This window comes from Geotrypetes seraphini, chromosome 5, assembly GCF_902459505.1.
Source record: "Geotrypetes seraphini chromosome 5, aGeoSer1.1, whole genome shotgun sequence".
NCBI classification, from domain to species: Eukaryota; Metazoa; Chordata; class Amphibia; order Gymnophiona; family Dermophiidae; genus Geotrypetes; species Geotrypetes seraphini.
Genome location: NC_047088.1, coordinates 57,942,694 through 57,962,254, shown reverse-complemented (window position 1 = coordinate 57,962,254; position 19,561 = coordinate 57,942,694). Strand labels below are relative to the sequence as shown.

At 41.9% G+C, this 19,561-nt stretch overlaps 1 long non-coding RNA gene across 1 annotated transcript in view; it reads right to left on the bottom strand.

The window, feature by feature from the left end:
* Positions 1-19,561, bottom strand: part of LOC117361475 — a 176,017-nt gene that overhangs the window by 30,450 nt on the left and 126,006 nt on the right. The window lies entirely within an intron of this gene.

Below are 19,561 nucleotides of genomic sequence, written 5' to 3'. Positions count from 1 at the left end.
TGCTCCCGTTAACTTCGGCACTCTCTCTGACATCACTTCCGGCACCTGTGCCTAGAAAGTGATGTCAGAGAGAGCGGTGAAGCCAACGCGAGCAGCTAGTTCGTGGATGACTGCCCCAGGCACCGCTAGCCGCCCCCCCCCCCACCCCTCCCCGATCATTGCCCACCACAGCCACAGCATCTGAGCTACAACATTGGCACTGCTGCCTAGCTGACACCAACTGGTGCCTATTTTACAAACGTCTCCTCCCCCCTGACATCCAAACCTGGATATGCCCCTGGACTGAAGTCTTTTCAAAAGAGAAGAATTAGGGCTATCATAACTAATGTTGCAATAATTCATCAACTAGAACTATCCTTATGGAACTCTTGCTTTACGTAACTTCATTTAGTCCTGCAGTGCAACGTTGAGTGGGACTACAAAACGTTGCTTCTCGGCAACCAGACCCTGCTGGAAGAGCAAGGCCTCACTGTACCTCAGCAGCGCTTCATCTACTTGGACTTTCTTGACGGTTTAACGCACAAATCTTCCAATATTGGACTCAGGAAGGGTCTATTCCCTTGGACAGTTGGATCACTCAGATGATTGAGCTGCACGTTTCGATCTCTGCTATCATAAACGCTCCACCAACCCTGAGGTGTTGGCCTACTTGGTCCTCTGGAGGGTGTTTCTGCAGCTACCTCTGTTCTCCTGGCTTGGAGGGGTAGGGAGGGGGGAAATTGACTGGGGAGTATGAGTGGGGTATGTCTGATTGTTTGGCTGATTTGTGTTGCCTGGTTTGCATGCTATCCCTTGCGAGGGGATTCTTGGGGATGGGCGTACCATATTGCAAAATTTATGGAGCCAATGAGGGCAACGGGCTGTTTTTGCTCTTGGACAGACCTGTGTCTTCCTGGCATACTATGTATTCTTGTTGATGGCTATTGTGTTCTTGTACTGGATGCCTTTGTTTGCATATATCCTATTTCATCATTGTACCCTGCTTGTTTCTCTTGTTGAGTCTTTAATAAAAATGATATTAAAAAAAAAGAAACTAGAGCATAAAGATACACAAGAAGTGTGATTAATAGCATAGGCGTCAGAACGGTGGAGGCCACAGGGGCCATGGCCTCCCCCCAAATTGGCAGTTGACGGTTGGTGCCTACCCTGCCACTCGTTTCCCAATGTTGTACTTTATATCTTCAGGGCGGCCGCCACACAGCGTCAATGAGCAGGCCTGCCCCGGAACCCTTCATTCTACTTCCGGGGTCAGGCCTGCCCATTGATGCTGCTTGGCGGCTGCCTGAAGATATAAAGTACAACACCAGGAGGAGGTAGGAGCTGGTGATAGGCTGTGCCGCATGATCCTGCTGGGGCTAGGGCGGAGCTCCTGTGTCCCCGAAACCAAATAGCATTTCACTGCTTATGATTAATGCAACATAATAGCGTGAATCTTGTGCAAAGAGAAGAATCAAGATTTCACCACAGCTGAAATGTGACATTGAATGTAAATTGATAACTTAAGTGGAGTTGTTGTAAGTGTGCACACCTAAGTATGGCAGGAATGCATGAAACTTGTAGTTTTCTATAAGCTATCTTAGTAAATGGAAGCCTTCTCTATGTCCTTCCCATGTTCTACTCCTGTTTATATTCTTTTTGTAAATACACACTACGTAAGTTTATCAGCTATAGCACTCACAACCAGTGTTCCCGCTAAGCTGCGCTGGGGTGCCCTGGCGCACAAAATATTACCTCGCAGCGCACATGTTTCTCGTCACAGCGCACACAGTGTAGAGCACAGTTCTTCAACCGCCGGTCCGCAAACAAAATCTTGCCGGTCCGCGAAGGATTCGGTCCCCGCCGCAACGAAAGGCCGGCGTCAGCTGACTTGCAACTTCCTGTTGCAGTCGCTGTGCCGGGACTCCTGCCTTCGCCGGGACTCCTGCCTTCCACCGCGTTTGCCTCCTGCCTTGTCTCCGCACCTCCAGACCAGCAGCGGCAGCTCTGTATGCTTTTAACTTCGGCACAGAGCTGCCCCTAATCAATAGTTTAGCGCGGTTTCATAAGGCAGCCTCGGGGCCTTTGCTAGGCCGGCCCACATCGCATCATCGAAGCGGGCCGGCTATCAAAGGCCCCGAGGCTGCCTCATGAAACCGCGCTAAACTATTGATTAGGGGCAGCTCTGTGCCGAAGTTAAAAGCATACAGAGCTGCCGCTGCTGGTCTGAACTCTTGGGCCGCTGAAGGAGGGCAAAAAGCAGCTGTCCTGGAGGTTTCCCTTCCTCTCGCCTTTACAGGTTCCTTTTTTCCACCTTTTTTTTTTTCCTTCAAACGGCAACGGGCCCCAGCATCGACATCAATCAAGTAAGTTCCACTGTCAATCAAGCGGTTCTGCTCGGCCAAAGCTTCCCCTGTGACATGAGCCACCCTCAGGGGAAAGAAAGTGACCCACAAAGGTGAGGGGAAGGGGGGCAGATGATGGAAGTTGGGGGGGGGGAGAGAGAGAGAGAGAAGGGGCAGATGATGGAATGGAGGAGGTGAGAGAGAGAGAGAAGGGGACAGATGATGGAAGTGAGAAGAAGGGAGAGAGAGCAGAAGGCAGATGGATGTCAGTTGAGAAGGGAGAGCAGATGCTGAATGGAAGTGGGGAAAGAACACATACTGGATGGAAGGAGGAGATAAATAAAGGGGGAAGAAAATAGTAAGATAATGGAGGGGTGAGGGAAAGGGGTGACAAGCTGTGTGTAGACACAGTGAAAAGAGGGAAACGGGACTAAATAGTAAGAAAGAATTTAATTTAGATGGAGGCAGAAAATAGAGAAGGAAGACCAGAGAAGAAAAGGGAAGAGAGAGCAGAGAATGATCAGATCTGAGTGGAGGAAATGAGAAGAGAGATATGCTAAAAACCACAGGGGGGAGGGAAGGATAGAGATGCCAGACCATGAGGGGAACAGAAGGAAGATGATGGATGCTAGACCAAATTGGGGGGTGGGGGGGGGCAGGAGGAGAGATGGCAGGGAAAGACAGACAGTGAATGGAAGGGGCAGATGCTGGACTGAAGAGACAGAGAAGGTTATCATGCTGCTGTACCGGGCCATGGTACGCCCTCACCTGGAGTACTGCGTCCAGCACTGGTACTTTAAGAAGGACACGGTACTACTCGAAAGGATCCAGAGAAGAGCAACTAAAATGGTTAAGGGGCTGGAGGAGTTGCCGTACAGCGAAAGATTAGAGAAACTGGGCCTCTTCTCCCTTGAGCAGAGGAGATTGAGAGGGGACATGATAGAAACATTCAAGGTACTGAAGGGAATAGACTTAGTAGCTAAGGCAGGGAGAACGAGAGGGCACTCTCTAAAGTTGAAAGGGGATAGATTCCATACAAACGTAAGGAAGTTCTGTGGTAGAAAGCAACATATTTATTTGGCTCATAACTTGCTGGCGCCCGATATTTTTAGCTCACAGTGAAAAAAGTTTGCTCACAACACCCGCCCGCTTAGAGGGAACACTGCTCACAACCCATACTATCATGTGTGAGCACATACACACATGCATGCAAGTCATCTTTATGCACATAATACAGACATAAAAGTGATTGTTTAGTTTATAGAACTGCCCTTTTAATGTTCTACTCTTTTGTTTTATACTTCTTGCACTGATCAAATATACATTTCCAAAATAAGCCATCATTTCATGCTGTAAAAATGAGAAGAAAAGTAGAAAATGCTACAGTTGTCAACTTTAGAGTTAGTTGAGGAGGAGAAGCTGACCTTCACAGCCATTCATTAGAAGTCAAGGTAAAAGAGGAAATTGCAGCATCATTAGTGATAGAATTGAGAGGATGTAATTTGGCACATCTTTCAGAAACACTTTGCAATAGTACATTAACTACGCTGAAGTTGCAGTGTTATTACGTACATTATAAATGTCCTATTGAGCACTTAACTACACTATAATTTATAATTTCACTCTATAGCAGTAAACTATGGTGGAATAAATACAATTAGAGATACAAACTGCATACTTTATCATGGTACTATATTTACTATATGCAATCACACGTATATATAATATCTGATGCTTAAGACAGAAATTGAGGGACAAAAAAAAAAAGTTAAAAGTTACAGAGATGTGTGAGCAATGGAATTGCTTTAGTATCTCTACAAAAACTAATTGCGGAGGGTGGGGTAAATTTTCCCAACTTTTATAGGTATCATCAAGCCTATATAATGCGTCAAGGTATATATTGGATCCTCCCTGAGCTTTTGGAACATCAACCAGATTGGTTATATCTGGAGTGGAAAATCATGTCCCTGATGCGACTTTCTCATATATTAAATATCAGAATACCTAGTTATGCTAAGGAAAATGTGATTTTATTGGACACCGTGGAAAACAATCAAATTTATTGATAAATTAACAGATGTTCCTATAATGAAATCTACTTTGTAGTCCTTATGGTTAAACTCCAAGATTCAAATAGGCGGTGCTGGGATCACTTGGAAGAACTGGATGCAGGCGGGTATTCGGACATTATATGATGTTATATCTAATGGAAAAATGCTTGATTTTTCACAGCTGCAACAATCATTTGGTATTTTAAAGTCTCAACAATACAGATGGTTGCAGTTGAAGCAGGCTATTCAGAGTGGGTTCCCTGAATGGAAACATTTAAAAACTTATTTTAGCTTGCAGATCCTTTGCTACCAAACTGATCTAGTAGGACATCAGGCTGCCCAGTGGTACAAATTGATTTCTGGATTTTTGAATAAAAAGCCTAAAAACAGTCTTAGAGACATCTGGAGCATCGAGCTAAAACGGTATATTTCTGTGTCTCGTTGGCCACAAATTTGGAGATTGAAGTGGACAGCGTCAGCATCTATGAGACAAACATGGTTATTTTTGTTACATAGGATTTTCTGGACCCCAGTTCGATTAAATAAAATAGATAGTTCTAAGTCTAATAGATGCTAGCATTGTCATATTGATATAGGGACTTTGGATCATCTGCTATATTTTTGTCTGTTTATAAATATATTTTGGAAATCAATTTGGGGACAAATAAATCTAGTTTTGGATTCAAATGTTCCATTATCATATGAGGCTATAATTTGTGGAACGATTTTACATGTGAAACCCACTCTAGATAAATATAAGAGTTGTCTATTTATGATCCTAACAGGAATAGCCATTCAATTGATTACCAGTAATTGGAAAACCCATGATAGAATAAATTATACTTTTTGGTGGATGAATGTGTACACTATGTACAGATATGAATGAATTAACGCAGAGTGTAAGGGATTTAGTGAGGTTTTTAATAAAGTTTGGAGCCCATTGACTAAATTTGTAAAAATATTATAATATATATTTATCATATCTTTCCTTTGGTTCATTTATTTTTACACATTCAGGGTGGGGTGGGGGGTTGGAAGGGAGGGAGTAAATATTGATAGCGACATTTGGGTAATTTTATTTTTCATTTGTATAATATACTAGCGGATGCCCCGGCGTTGCACGGGTATTTAATTATAGCAATAACACTGTAAATGGATTCAAATAAAGATACTTTATAGTGGTGAATGAAATTATTTTTTCACAGCTTAATAAAAAGTACAATATTCAAATTATAATGTGAAATATTTGACAAAATGAATACAATACAACTAACGCAAAACGTGATTGTAAACAACATTTTTAGTTTCACCTCCTGGAGCAAGAACATATAAATTCTTGGGTTAACCCACCCTTGAGCAAGCAACATAGAGTTGTGGGCCGCGAGACCCCAGAACATATCACCCCAGGTAGTGAGGGATCTGCATACTAAGTTTCGGTCAAATCGGTCAAGCCGTTTTTGAATTACTGTGAGAATGGCAGCTCTTTACATTTTTTCCATTGACATGAATGGGTGAAATCTGATTTTCTGTTTGTAGCTCCGCCCATGTGTGCAGGTGGGCCGCGAGACCCCCAGAACATATCACCCCAGGTAGTGAGGGATCTGCATATCAAGTTTCGTTCAAATCGGTCCCACAGCTTTTTACATTTTTCCCATTGACTTGAATGGGTGAAATCAGATTTTCTGTTTGTAGCTCCACCCATGTGTGCAGGTGGGCCGCGAGACCCCCAGAACATATCACCCCAGGTAGTGAGGGATCTGCATACCAAGTTTCGTTCAAATCGGTCCCACAGCTTTTTACATTTTTTCCATTGACTTGAATGGGTGAAATCAGATTTTCTGTTTGTAGCTCCGCCCATGTGTGCAGGTGGGCCGCGAGACCCCCAGAACATATCACCCCAGGTAGTATGGGATCTGCATATCAAGTTTCGTTCAAATCGGTCTCACAGCTTTTTACATTTTTTCCATTGACTTGAATGGGTGAAATCAGATTTTCTGTTTGTAGCTCCGCCCACATGTGCAGGTGGGCCGCAAGACCCACAGAACATATCACCCCAGGTAGTGAGGGATCAGCATAGCAAGTTTCGTTCAAATCGGGCAAGCCGTTTTTGCGTTGGCAGCTTTTTACATTTTTTCCATTGACATGAATGGGTGAAATCTGATTTTCTGTTTGTAGCTCCGCCCACGTGTGCAGGTGGGCCGTGAGACCCCCAGAACATATCACCCCAGGTAGTGAGGTATCAGCATAGCAAGTTTCGTTCAAATCGGGCAAGCCGTTTTTGCGTTGGCAGCTTTTTACATTTTTTCCATTGACATGAATGGGTGAAATCTGATTTTCTGTTTGTAGCTCCGCCCATGTGTGCAGGTGGGCCGCGAGACCCCCAGAACATATCATCCCAGGTAGTGAGGGATCTGCATACCAAGTTTCGTTCAAATCGGTCAAGCTGTTTTTGCGTGATCGCGGCACATACACACATACACACATACATACCTCCGATTTTATATATATAGATAAAGAGTTTTACTTCATGCAAAATTGTCATTTCTTTAATAAGACATTAACTATTTTTTCTGAGGCCCTCCAACTACCTACAAATCCAAAATGTGGCCCTGAAAATGGTTTGATTTTGAGACCACTGATATAAACCATCTCCCTCCCCTTCAATCTGTTCAAAATTCTGCGGCATGATTTACTCTATATTCTGCTAGTGTCACTATGCTCATGTCACCCTTCTCCTCAAGTCACTTCATTAGCTCCCTATCCATTTCTGCATATAGTACAAATTCCTCTTATCGACTTACAAGTGCATTCACTCTGCAGCCCCTCAGTATCTCTCCTCTTTTATCCCTCCTGGTAACTCTATTCATCGGGCAAGTCTCTCTTACCTGTACCCTTCTCTTCTACTTGCCAACTCCAGTCTCCGTCCCTTCTATCTTGCAGCATCGTATGCCTGGAAAAGATTGCCTGAGTCAGTATCCCAAGCCCTGTCTTTGACTGTATTCTAATCAAGGCTGCCTTCAACTCCTAACTGCTACTCAGTTGTAAAGTTCCCATGTCTGTTTTATCATTCCCTCTGTGAGAAATTCCCTAAATCCTGTTTCTTTGTTTTAATTAGATTGTAGGTTCTTTTGAGTACATGTTAATGTACAATGCTGTTTATGTCTAGCAATACTATACTGTAGAAATGATAAGTAGTAGCATTAGTAGTAGTAAAAGACACCCATTATAGAATCATGCTTAGAACCGCCTAGGCATGTTTAGGTAGCGCTAAGCATTCTAGCATTTATGTGCACCCTATTTTTATGCCAGGGTTTTTCTTGGTCTAAAAGCCTGCTTCTAAGTTAGATGCCCAATGGCTCATAACTCATAAACACGTCCACAATCTGACCCAAAACACAACCACGTTTAAGTTAGGCTGATGTAGGTGCCTAACTTTAGGTGCACTTTATAGAAATCGGGGTGCTTATCATGCACTGCAAATTGAGACATGATTTGGCTTTTATAGAATGCAGTAGTGGAATGTTTCAAGTTCAGGATTCTGAATAGCAAATATCTTTATGCTATTGCTACGTGAATAATTCAATTTGTTTATAATGTTCTTATTTTAAACATTAAAACTTAATTTTCTATAAAATAGTTAGAATGCATTTAATTAACATAGTGCTGAACAGACAGAGAGAACAGATATCTTTAGGAATCCAGCATGACAGCAAGCTGATCTTGCAAGTTACATGTTTTTTAGTCCACCGTTTACTGTCTATATTATAGTGGAAGGAGAATCATAGCACAAATGTTAAGAGAGCACACAAAAAGGAATTCAACAGCTCTCCGTTAGATAAAGTAGATTTGACTTTGATAAAAACTTGCAGCATGTCTAAATTCGAAAACTTTGTTGTTGTTCTTCTTTTTACTAAACTGCATTAGTTAATAATGTGGAAGTTAACACACAGAGACAATTAGGACTCCTTTTACAAAGGTGGAATAGCGCGTACTAAAATGCTGTGTGCATTAGCCGCTACCGCCTCCTCTTGAGCTGGTGGTAGTTTTTCAGCTAGCGCGCGCTAATCCGGTGCTTGCACTAAAAACACTAGTGCACCTTCGTAAAAGGAGCCCTTAATATGGAACCTTAACAATGCAGTGATAATTTTCCATATCAAAGGGTAATTCTATAAAGAGCTTTCTACAGTAGTTTAAGATAGCAGGTACACATGTACTGTACATGGCAATATTCTAGTCAGTTATGTGAATAAGTGGCCATTTACCCAAGTAAATGGCCTCTTACAAAATATTGACTATCGATTCCAGTAATTAAGTCAATATAGGGATATTAGCTATTGGGTGATAACTTGTGAAGAGGCCTGAGTTGGTGCATACTACGCAGAAGCGTTAACAGGGCGTGACAGAGACCTTCCTAGTCCTGATCAGAGGGTCTTATATACATGCAAACACATTTAAAACTTTGAAAAAGTCAGGATGATAAACAAAAGACCAGGAAATCGATATAAAGCATAGGAAAAGGGGAATTCACTATTTGTGTAAGGTGTTAGGTGGGCAAGAATCATAGAGGAAATCAGGTAATGGGTAACATACTTCTAGAGGGATTAAGAACTCCATCTTGTATTAATAACTCCATTTTGGGTTCTGTCTTTCTGTCTTCTTTGTTCTCTCTGCTTTTCTTTGTGCAGGTTTCCCGCTTCTAGCATCGTGGTTCTAATTGATACCAGATGTGCCTTAGGCTGGTTAAGAAGAGCATATTAGATTACGTATCCCAAACGGAGATATAACATGTATTAAATATGAATGACATATAATGTGTGCAGCTATGAATGTTTGGGGCCCCTGAATGAGTGATTATGTGTATGGATGTGTATTGAAAAAATAATTGGTTTTGAATAAACATATTATATATATTTGTGACCTAAAGAAATTTAAAGGCAGCCTGAACACAACATCTGGAAATAATTAGTCAGAGGCTGCTGTTCTAGCCTCAAACATAGGAGAAGCCCACACTCAGGACTGTGTAGGTGTAACATGAAGCTGTTAGGTTTCAGGGAGGGAGGAAACAGCCCCTCCTTCTCCTTCACTGCCTTTTTCTCTGAGGGCTGAGAATATCTCAGCACCCTTTTAACAAATGCAGATTCTCTTAATATACCTTTGTGAAAAGGATAAAAGGAATATTGGATATATTATAAAATGTTAATGTATATTCAGAAATGAATGTAAACAAAACAAATATGATTTCTGAAACTTTTAAACATGTAGAGGAATTTTCATTGTCTAACTTTCAAGACCACCTCTGTTTTTGATTGGCTGACAAGCCAATGATGTCAAACTGAACTGAAGGTATATATTGGGGAGCTTCGAAGTATTGAGTTGAGTTAGTTATCAGAAGGCCAGCATTTTGGCAACTATAACGACCTCCTGCTAATGCAACTAGCCTTTTGATGTCCATGATAGAAAAAAATGGAAATAATAAAATTGAATATTTTGGTGAACCTTGCATTATGTGTCATTTCCATGTTTTTGTTATTTTTCACACCTTGAGTGAAAGCTAGCAGCGTAATTGGCAATTGCAGCTTTATGAGTGCGCTGGCGTCCAATACCCATGCTCACTTGCTGGTACTAAAGTATCCGATGTAGTAGATTTAATTAATGTACTGAGCACAGTCTGACCCATAAAGAAGAAAAAAAATCCAATATCAAAAACTGATTCATTAAATATGTTAATCAATGTGCAGCTTTTATAGGTAAATTCTGAAAACAGTGGCAGGATATGGTTCAAAGAACAAGAAGAATGGTTCAATCTATTTGTAATATTAAAACAATTTGATCTTCGGTAACATGAGAAAAAAAGTCCAATATCTATCTACTGAAACAAAATCTTTATTGACTAAAGACCAAATAGGATTAATTTTTTCCAAAATGTAATTGGCTAGATTATCGGTAATAGGGGCTTGAGAATGTTGTTCATTTTTTTAAAGGGGCTGATAAAGCTTTCTAAATTTTGAACAAAGTGCCACAATTATCCTTAGTTCTGCTAGTTATTATCATAAAACTGCTTGATTATATAATTTCAGATTTGTATGACATAATTTTAATTCTCCAAGATGATTGTCTTGTACAGATTTATCCCCCTACCCCCCGCCACTTGAAAATGGCTTCAAAGTCCTTTAAATCCATATTTGCTTTGGGGCCACTATCACAGCAGCCCACACTAAACAGCTTCATAAAAGAGGCCCTTAGTTTTCTTCCATCTTTGCTCCAGTTTTCTACACTCTTGTTTTAAAATGTGATGACATTCAGTGAACCAATGAGCTTTACGAGAATAGGAGCTAGGTTATCTAAGACATTCACTGATTGAACCTTCTAAACATTAAATAAATCATTAGGAACTGAAGATTATGTAATATTAGGTAACCATGATAAAGCAGTAGTCCTAAAAGATTTTATATCAACTTTTGATCTAGTAAGTAAAGTTTTCCCTTTAACAGAATGCTGTACTTCAGACATAAAAAATGAAATTACATTAAAAAAATGATCAGACCACAGAATAGATTCCCAGATGCAGTCAGAAACTTGGAAACAAATATTTACTGAATCCAGGTAGCTAATCAAGTCTACAAATGCCCCTTTTCATGAGTCAGCTAAATAGGAATCGATTTAAATTGTAGCAATTGCATACAAGATTTTAAAGCTGAAACATTGCTATCTGAGTCATCTTCTAAATCAGGAGTATCAAAGTCCCTCTTCGAGGGCCGCAATCCAGTCAGGTTTTCAGGATTTCCCCAATGAATATGCATGAGATCTATTAGCATACACTAAAAGAAAGCATTGCATGCAAATAGATCTCATGCATTGAGGAAATCCTGAAAACCCGACTGGATTGCGGCCCTCGAGGAGGGACTTTGACACCCCTGTTCTAAATGCAAGTTTAGGTCCCTAATAATTAGTAGTCTAGAGTGATGCTTCTCAGCTCGGTCCTGGAGTACCCTCTTGCCAGTCAGGGTTTCAGGATATCCACAATATCCACAATATCCACAATATTGTCACCCGCACTCTCAGGGCAATGTGTCCAGGACTACAGGGACAAGGTTTGTACCCTTGTGAGCCGCGGAAGGCTCCACAAGGAATGGAAAAGACACCGGTTTAGAGCAAGGATTTTGCCAAAAAGCCAGGTAAGTTTTCTTGAAAATCAGGACTGGATTTTATTTTTGCTGCATATCATTAAACAAAAATAAAAACCAACTTTTTGTCAGGATTTCAAACAAATAATGCAGACTTCAAAAACAAACTCAACTTCAATATCATATGCTTTAAAGTTCAAAATTCACACAGCAAAAAAAGGAAGAAGGGCTCTGTATTTATGAGCCTCAGCTTTATAGTTCTTTCAAAAAAAGAAAAAAAAACTAATCAAGACAAACAGTCTCTTTACTTTGATAGAAACTTGTACCAAGATCAGTGACACCGCACTGCACTTCTTCAGCAAATGGAAATGCTGGCCAGGTGGGTGCTCCACGTGTTGTAATTTTGCTACACAATTGAGCCCTCTATCCCACCTCAAAACGTGGGGCTAAATCCCCCACCACACTGGCTGGAAAAAAAGGATTATTTTCTCCAGAACAGGAACAAGCTCAGAAACAAATGCACATAGGTTCTTTCAGTCCTAAGACCCTGTGCTTCCCTGCACCAACTTAATAGGGTGGATTAAAGCACAGCTTCACAAAAAAGAAAAACAAAACAGTTCAGCTAACTCCTTAGTTTTGGAAATCTCCATTAGGCAGTTTCCTTACTTAGCTTGAAGCAACATATTTCCATGGGTTGACTTTCTAGCGGTACCTCTGCACACGGTTCCAGCCCCAACTCCATGGCTTGTGGAATTTCAGAGTTATCAGGAGTCTGGTCAGTATCAGCTTCAGTAATCTCCATACATTCTGGGCTTTGTAGGTCCTGCAGAGCTCTTAGTCCTGAGCTAGGCTGCCAGTACTGTTCCTGTGACCGTTCTCCTTCTCTCCAGTTCTCCCTCTCTCTTTCCAACTGTCCAGACCTGAGGTTAAGGGACTTACAGCCCCGCCCAACCTTCCCAGGTGCAAAGCATTTCCGGTCACAAACCTTGGGAAGGTGAGGGGGAGGGGAAGTCTGTAGCTCAACCCCTAAGCTCCCTCTGCTGGTTTTAGTGGGAATATCAGGCAAGAAGGATAATTGTTCTTTATCTTGGGCAGAATGGGAATTCACTGCTCCAGACATGGGCCTTATACTAGGGCCAATCCTAGCAGGCCTACCTCGCATACCACAATATGCATTAACTTGATATCCACAATGAATATGCATTAACTTGATTTGCATACACTGCCTCCATTATATGCACATTTCTTTCATGCATATTCATTGTGGATATCCTGAACACCTGACTGGCAAGGGGGTATTTCCAGGAGATGAGAAACACTGTCTAGAGAACTGGGTTATCATATAGGCAATGGTTTCTAATAAAATTGGAGATGATTTAGACCAGTTCATAGGAGGCCTACACAACAGAAGAACACCCAATGAATTATATTTTAACTCATCAGATAAGCTCAGAATTATAAACTCAATATGTCTGAATCATCAGTTAGGTCCTTAACAATATGTAGCTTATTGCATAATAAATGAGCATTAAAATATACACTAGGCACCGGAGTAAGAGAATTTTATAATGAGTCCAAGGTAAAAGCTGCAGGTGGAAAAGATTTTAAAACTTTCAGGATTATGTTGGGCAACATATATTTTTCTGATTTAACTATCTATTACTAATAATAACTAGAATATTGTAACTGGAGTACTATAAAGTCCAGCTGCTTCTACCAACAATGAGCCTGTTTCAGAGCAAGCTTTGTTAAAAAGAGAAGATAAATAATTAATAGAAATAAGATGTTACTCACAAATCTCAAAGAGTCATCCAGAAAGCTGCCTCCAAAGGGGCTCACTAAGGGGCATGTAACACCCCTTATACGCGCCCCTTCAGCATCATGCCTAAGGCAGCATGCCTCAGACCTTGGTGCACTTTTCACTGTGCCTAGGATGACGTAGCACTGGTAGGTGGTGGAGCTTTAGAGCAAATCGCCAAACTGCTTGTGCTAAACAGATGATGAAATGTCCTCACAGAAAAACAGCAGCCGAGAGAGGTTAAAATGTTACAGTTCTTAGGAAAGCAGTGATTGGGAGAAGTAGCTGATGTCTCAATGTTCCTCAGATCTTGGCACGCTTTTCACTGTGCCTGGATGATGTAGCCAAAATTCAACGAGAGATAAATCACCTAGAGTCACTTAACCACTGATATTTAGTGGCTCTTAACCAGTTAGCACAGCTGAATATGTGTAGTCTGTGGCTGAGCCGAAACCAACTAACTTGAGGACACTCCAGAGGCAGAGTTGATACTTATGCTGTTAAGTGCTGATATTCAGTCCTTGAACGTGCAAGACAACTGCTTAAATTGGGCTGCAAAAATAGCAGTCCTATTTTTAAGCAGTTCTGCTTAAATGCAATAAGCAGCCCTTAACCACATAACTGCATAAGCTTTAGTAGCCAGATAATCAGTGCCAGTGCCTGGATACGGCTCGGCATTGAATATATAAGAATACAGCCGATGATGGACATAAAAACACTGACCACCACCAGCTGAATATCAGGCCCATTGGAAGCGAGTACATCCTGACCTAGACGTCTGAATTCTGATTTCAGCATTCTATGTAAAATGGACCTTCTTATGTGTTATTATAATACATCTTGGTGTGTGGTAATGAGGGAATATCTTTTAATAAATCTGCTACATAATTTTTAAAGGAAAAACATTTTCCCTTTAAAAACTGATGTTAAATCTACAGATAAAAAGTGTCTGCTCATTTTATACACATGCATGTTTTCATAAATGAGAAACACATATTCTCTACCTCAGATAGAACAAATGAATGCGTTCAGAAGAAAAGTACAGTACCGAATATGAAAGAGAAAATACTAGATTGTTTCATTGTAACTCTCAGCACGTAACAGACTCATTCCTGTAACATGTGACATGAAGAAATACATTTTTATAATACAGAGACACAAAGGAACCCTTTAACTAAGCTGCATTAAGCAGTTAATGCAGGTTTTACTTTACAGTAGATAATAGCATGTAACTAAGTTAATATCTTCCGTAGTAAAAAAAAAAAAAAAAAAGCAACAGCAACAGTCATGGTAAAAATCTCTTAACTGCTTAACGCTGGAGTGAGCAAGAGGTTGTGATGACATGGGTGGAGTGGATGGATGTGACAGCTAGCTCACGGGTCAGTACTATGGGGTAGATGCACTAAAGTCAGTCGGTAATACCGACTGGATCACTGATGGCCAATTCTCTGGCCGATTGTGAACCAGCGATCGATGTGCTACCAAGATTGCAAACAAATGATTTGTACAGAGATGTAAATCATTTGCATGCAAACCCAACAGATAAAGTGCTCAGTGAATGATTGACACATGGATAGATCCCAAACAGCAGTGACAGGGGAAGCAGCCTCCTCTCACTGCTGTCAGGGCTTCTTTTTTTACACACGCGCACTCTGCCCCATTTAAAAAAAAAAAAAGAAAAAAGCCCCTTCATGCTGATGGCCCTCCCCAACAACCTCCCATGGTGGCAAAAATGTCAGAAGGGATGTCTACTCCCTCCTGCCTGGCCACATACCCACATGTCATGCCCCCACCCGGACCTGGATCCCCCGTACCACCGACCCCCCCACCCATCTTCTATTCCCTTCCTCCCAGAAAAAAAGGTAAGAAAGATGTCCATTCCCTCCTGCTAATGGAGGCCCCTCTAGACTATCCCCTACCCTCCCCCTTCCTCCCACAAAAAAGGCAGGAGTGATGCTCACTCCTTCCTACCAATGGAGAACCCCAAACTATGCCCTACTCTCACCTCTTCTGAAAAAAATAAAGGAGAGATGATCACTCCATCCTGCCACCAGATGCTCCCCCAAACTGCACCCCCACATACCCCCCCCCCACACACACACACATCTTGGCAGATGTTGGGAGCTACAGGAGAGCATGGTCCCTCCAGCACCGAGGCCCATCCGTGGAATATGATGTATCTTCCCCTCTCCAGTGCACCATGTGATGCACATGGAGGAGCCATGATGCACATGGCAGGGCGTAAGGTCTGATGTATGATTTACGCAGACATCAGACCTTAGGCCCCTCCCTGTACATCACATGGGAAACAGAGAGAGGAGCCTAAGGCCCTTATTGGCTCAGATGCCTAATGCCCCACCTCTTGGGTGGGGCCTCAGGCATCTGAGGCAATCAGGAACTTAGGCTCCTTCCCATGTATCACATGGTACACCAGAAAGGGGAAGACCTGTCATTTTACATAGGCAGGCCCTCAAATCTAGAGGGATCATACTTCCCTCCAGCTCCCAACATCTACCAAGGTATAAGGGGTTTCAAAGATTGGGGGTGGGGTTCAGGGGAGCATCCATTAGCATGAGGAAGTGGGCATCTCTCTTGCCAATTTTCTCTTGGGGGGGAGGGGATTCCCAGTGCTGAGTTCTTCAGGGGTCGTTAGAGAGGTCCGTCATTGGTGGTGGGAGGCTTTTTTTTCATTTTTTTATGAGAAAGATATTTTGCTTGTGTAGCACATGTAAAATATCTGTGCCATTGGAAAAAAATGAAAACTGTTGTTTTTTTCCGATAGCTAAAACCCCTGTTTTTTTGCATAGCCAAGCGATGTTAATGCATCAAATGCTTGGCTACTTTGCATGGAGTTTTAGCTAATTTGCATGACTGGATCGGAAAATGGGTGATCGAGGGGAAAATCACACGGTGAACCATTTTGTGCATCGGGTCGTTAAAAGTGATCATCACCAAATCTCTGCAAACAGGTTTAGCGATGATTGCTGACTTAAGTGCATCTAGCCCGATATGACAGCTTTCATGACTGCCAATACCATAGCTGCAATAATGGTCAAATGAAGAGGAGGTGCTAATTGCAGCTCGTGTAACCATAGGTGCTGCAGTAGTAGTCACCCTCATGCTTTCAATACTCCCATCCCCCTCCCAACACATCTGGCACCTCCAATCCCCCCTTCACACACACACATAAAGCCCAACAACTCTAATCTCTGCACCACGCTAGCTCCTCACACTTCTGATCACCTCCACAATCCAGAAACCTACACACCCCATGATCTTCACCTTCCTTGTGACCAAGATCAGCCCCACATACCCTTGATAAATTCCAATCACAAAAATGAAGCCCTATCTGCCAGTACCAAACCCTCCCCCACCTCCTGACCCCTCCTGGCACCTACATGAGAGTTGGCAATGACAGTCCATTTTTCCCAGGCAGGAGCAATACCCCTCTGCTTCTTCCCGAAACTGCTATATGAAAGTATGCTCACTAATGGTAGTATCACACAAGTACTGCTAGGTGACATTGGTACCATTTTGGATCACAGCACAGTCCCAGGTAGAAGCACATGGAAAATACTTCTCCTATGGGCCACAGGACCATCACTGCCACTCCAGATAAGTAGTGCGGGGGAATATTTGACGCTTTGGAGTAAGAATTCTTTTAAGAAGGGCCGTTTTTTCACAAAGGTGGAATGCAAATTTTGGGGCTTGGGTGTATCAGAAATATGAGGGGCTGTGAACAAGAAGGGCACAGAGTACAAGAGAGGTTTTATACAAACACATGTATCACACTGTGTAGTGTTCAGAACAAAAATAATTATTTATTAAACATCAGAGAAGAGCCTGTTTCTTCACAAGTCCCCCTTAACGGTTTGTTTTCCAAAGAAACAGTTATGCTTTTCAAGTTTCCCACTACTTTCAGTTTATATCACCAGTAGGGATTGCTATGCCCCAAACAGTTTTTATCATAGTTTCAAGAAACAGTTTTATGCAGCATTCAATCATAGCTCTTGTCAGGCATTAGAATAAAGACAGAGTTTTCCATATAGGAGAATCTTACCTCCAGCAGATTCTATCAGCAAAACAGATCAGCCCTTCCATTCAGCTTCCCAAGCTCTTATGTTCCCTCTGCTCCTATGTTCCACATGCAGCAAAAGTTGGTCCACACTTACAGCCCAGATACCCTTAGCCAAGCTATCAGTAACTGTTTCACCTTGAACAGTCTTTCTTTCTCAGTTCAAGTGCAGTTAGCTTATCCAGGGCTTCTGCCTCAGCCATGTATAGGGGAGAGCTAGGGAGTTTCTTTCTCTTCCAGGGACCTCCCTGAATGACTCTCAGACTGGAACAGATATACTCATGTCTGCCTGAGTCCAACCCCTGTGACGCTCCTCCACCTCTTCTAAGGCAGCTCAGCCCTAAGCTGCTGAGCCCAGTGCATCCTGGGGGTTATAGTTCCTTCTCTCTCTGATTAGCACCCCCTGCTGCCTGGTGGTATAATATCATCATTATTAAGGAAAATTCCTGACTCTCTCACAGAGGTATTGGTCTGTTTCTGTGGGGGTTGATTAGAAGTGTTGGGCTGTGTTGGGTGATCTGATGTGTTGGGTGGGGTGGGGTGGAGGATCAGATAGGGTATTTCATCAGAATGAGTTGGGAGAATCAGATTGGGACATGCATTCGGAGGGGGAGTAGTATTAAATCAGGCGGAGACTTGGAGTACATGATCGGGCTTGGTCAGGAGGGAAATGGCAATAAGTAGTGATTTCTCAGTTAGTGTAGGGCTGTATTACATGCATGGATTGATAGCACAGAGGGCCTTTCAACCTAGGTATGTAATGTGATGCCTGAGTGCTAACTGTGTGCCCTGAATGGTAAATGGAAGACAGATGCAAAGCATGCCCCTATATTTACCACACAGGCTTTGCACTTACTACATATTAATCTTTGCTGTAAAAGACTACCAAAGAAACACAGTCTCCCTCTATCTCTCGGAGAAAACAAATGTTTTGAAATTACCACATTTTACAGTACATGCAGGTTTATAACTATTTCTTGCATGGAATGGCACAGAAACTTCAAGATCAGAACTAAATTTCCCTAGGCCGATCAGAATTGGACTTGAAAAAGTTAGGGTGCTGTATGTTTACTTACTTAAGCCACTTTTATCAAGTCATGTTAGGGATTTTTAATTGCTGGCCACTTTGGTAAAAACTCTGATGCTCATAGGTAATTATATAAGCCTTGGAACTTTTTACTGCAGCGGCCGGTGATTAAAAAAACCCTAACATAGCTTGATAAAAAGGGGACTTAGTATATTATGTTATCAATATGTTAACATTATACCTTGTTCTGAACATGTCAAACATAAAATAATTTGAGTCCATAAATCAAGAAAGGGTATTTTTTTTGTTAATCTTTTTGTCTAGCATCTGTTACTACATACATCATAAAGTCAGAAGGATCCCTCTGAGGAGAATGCTTTAAAATTTCACATTTGTTACCATCTGGTTGAATGCTACCCACCAAGATATTCTTGATTATGCAAAGCTCCTGATCAGTAATCTATGATTATTTTTTTTTTAATTTGCTGAGATGTCAATTTATTGATTTACAAATCATGTTTTATGAATCAGAATTTCAAAGTCTCTAAAAATTGTGATATCTGATAAATTTAGAACCATTTTTTGGGAGGTAGGTGTTGCACAGTGCACTCCAGCCTGACAATTTATGCCAGTCATTGAACAGCTTACATCCATTTAAAGCTCATGTCCCTTCAGCTGAACCCCAGTTCTCAGCTCAGCCTAATAATCATTTCCTTCTTCCTTCATCCCTTAAAATTAGCAGGAGGGGAGCATCAGTAAGATTACTGTCTCCTCCACAAGCTAGTTTTAAGATAGCAGTTAAAATGGATACTGCTCTGTGGCATCACAAAAAAATGCCGGTATGTGCATTGAAACTTACAGAATGAAGTTGGCTGACAGGAGGCCACACTACCGAAAAGATGTGCTGAGAGTAGAGTCGGTGCAACGGATGGCCACCAGGATGGTCTCGGGGCTCAAGGATCTATCGTACGAGGAAAGGCTGAAAAATTTGCGTCTGTACTCACTCGATGAACGTAGGGAGAGAGGAGACATGATCGAGACGTTTAGGTATATTACCGGCCGTATCGAGATGGAAGAAGAGATTCTCTTTCTCAAAGGACCCTCAGCCACAAGAGGGAATCCGCTCAAACTCAAGGGCGGGAAATTTTCTTCACCGAGAGAGTGG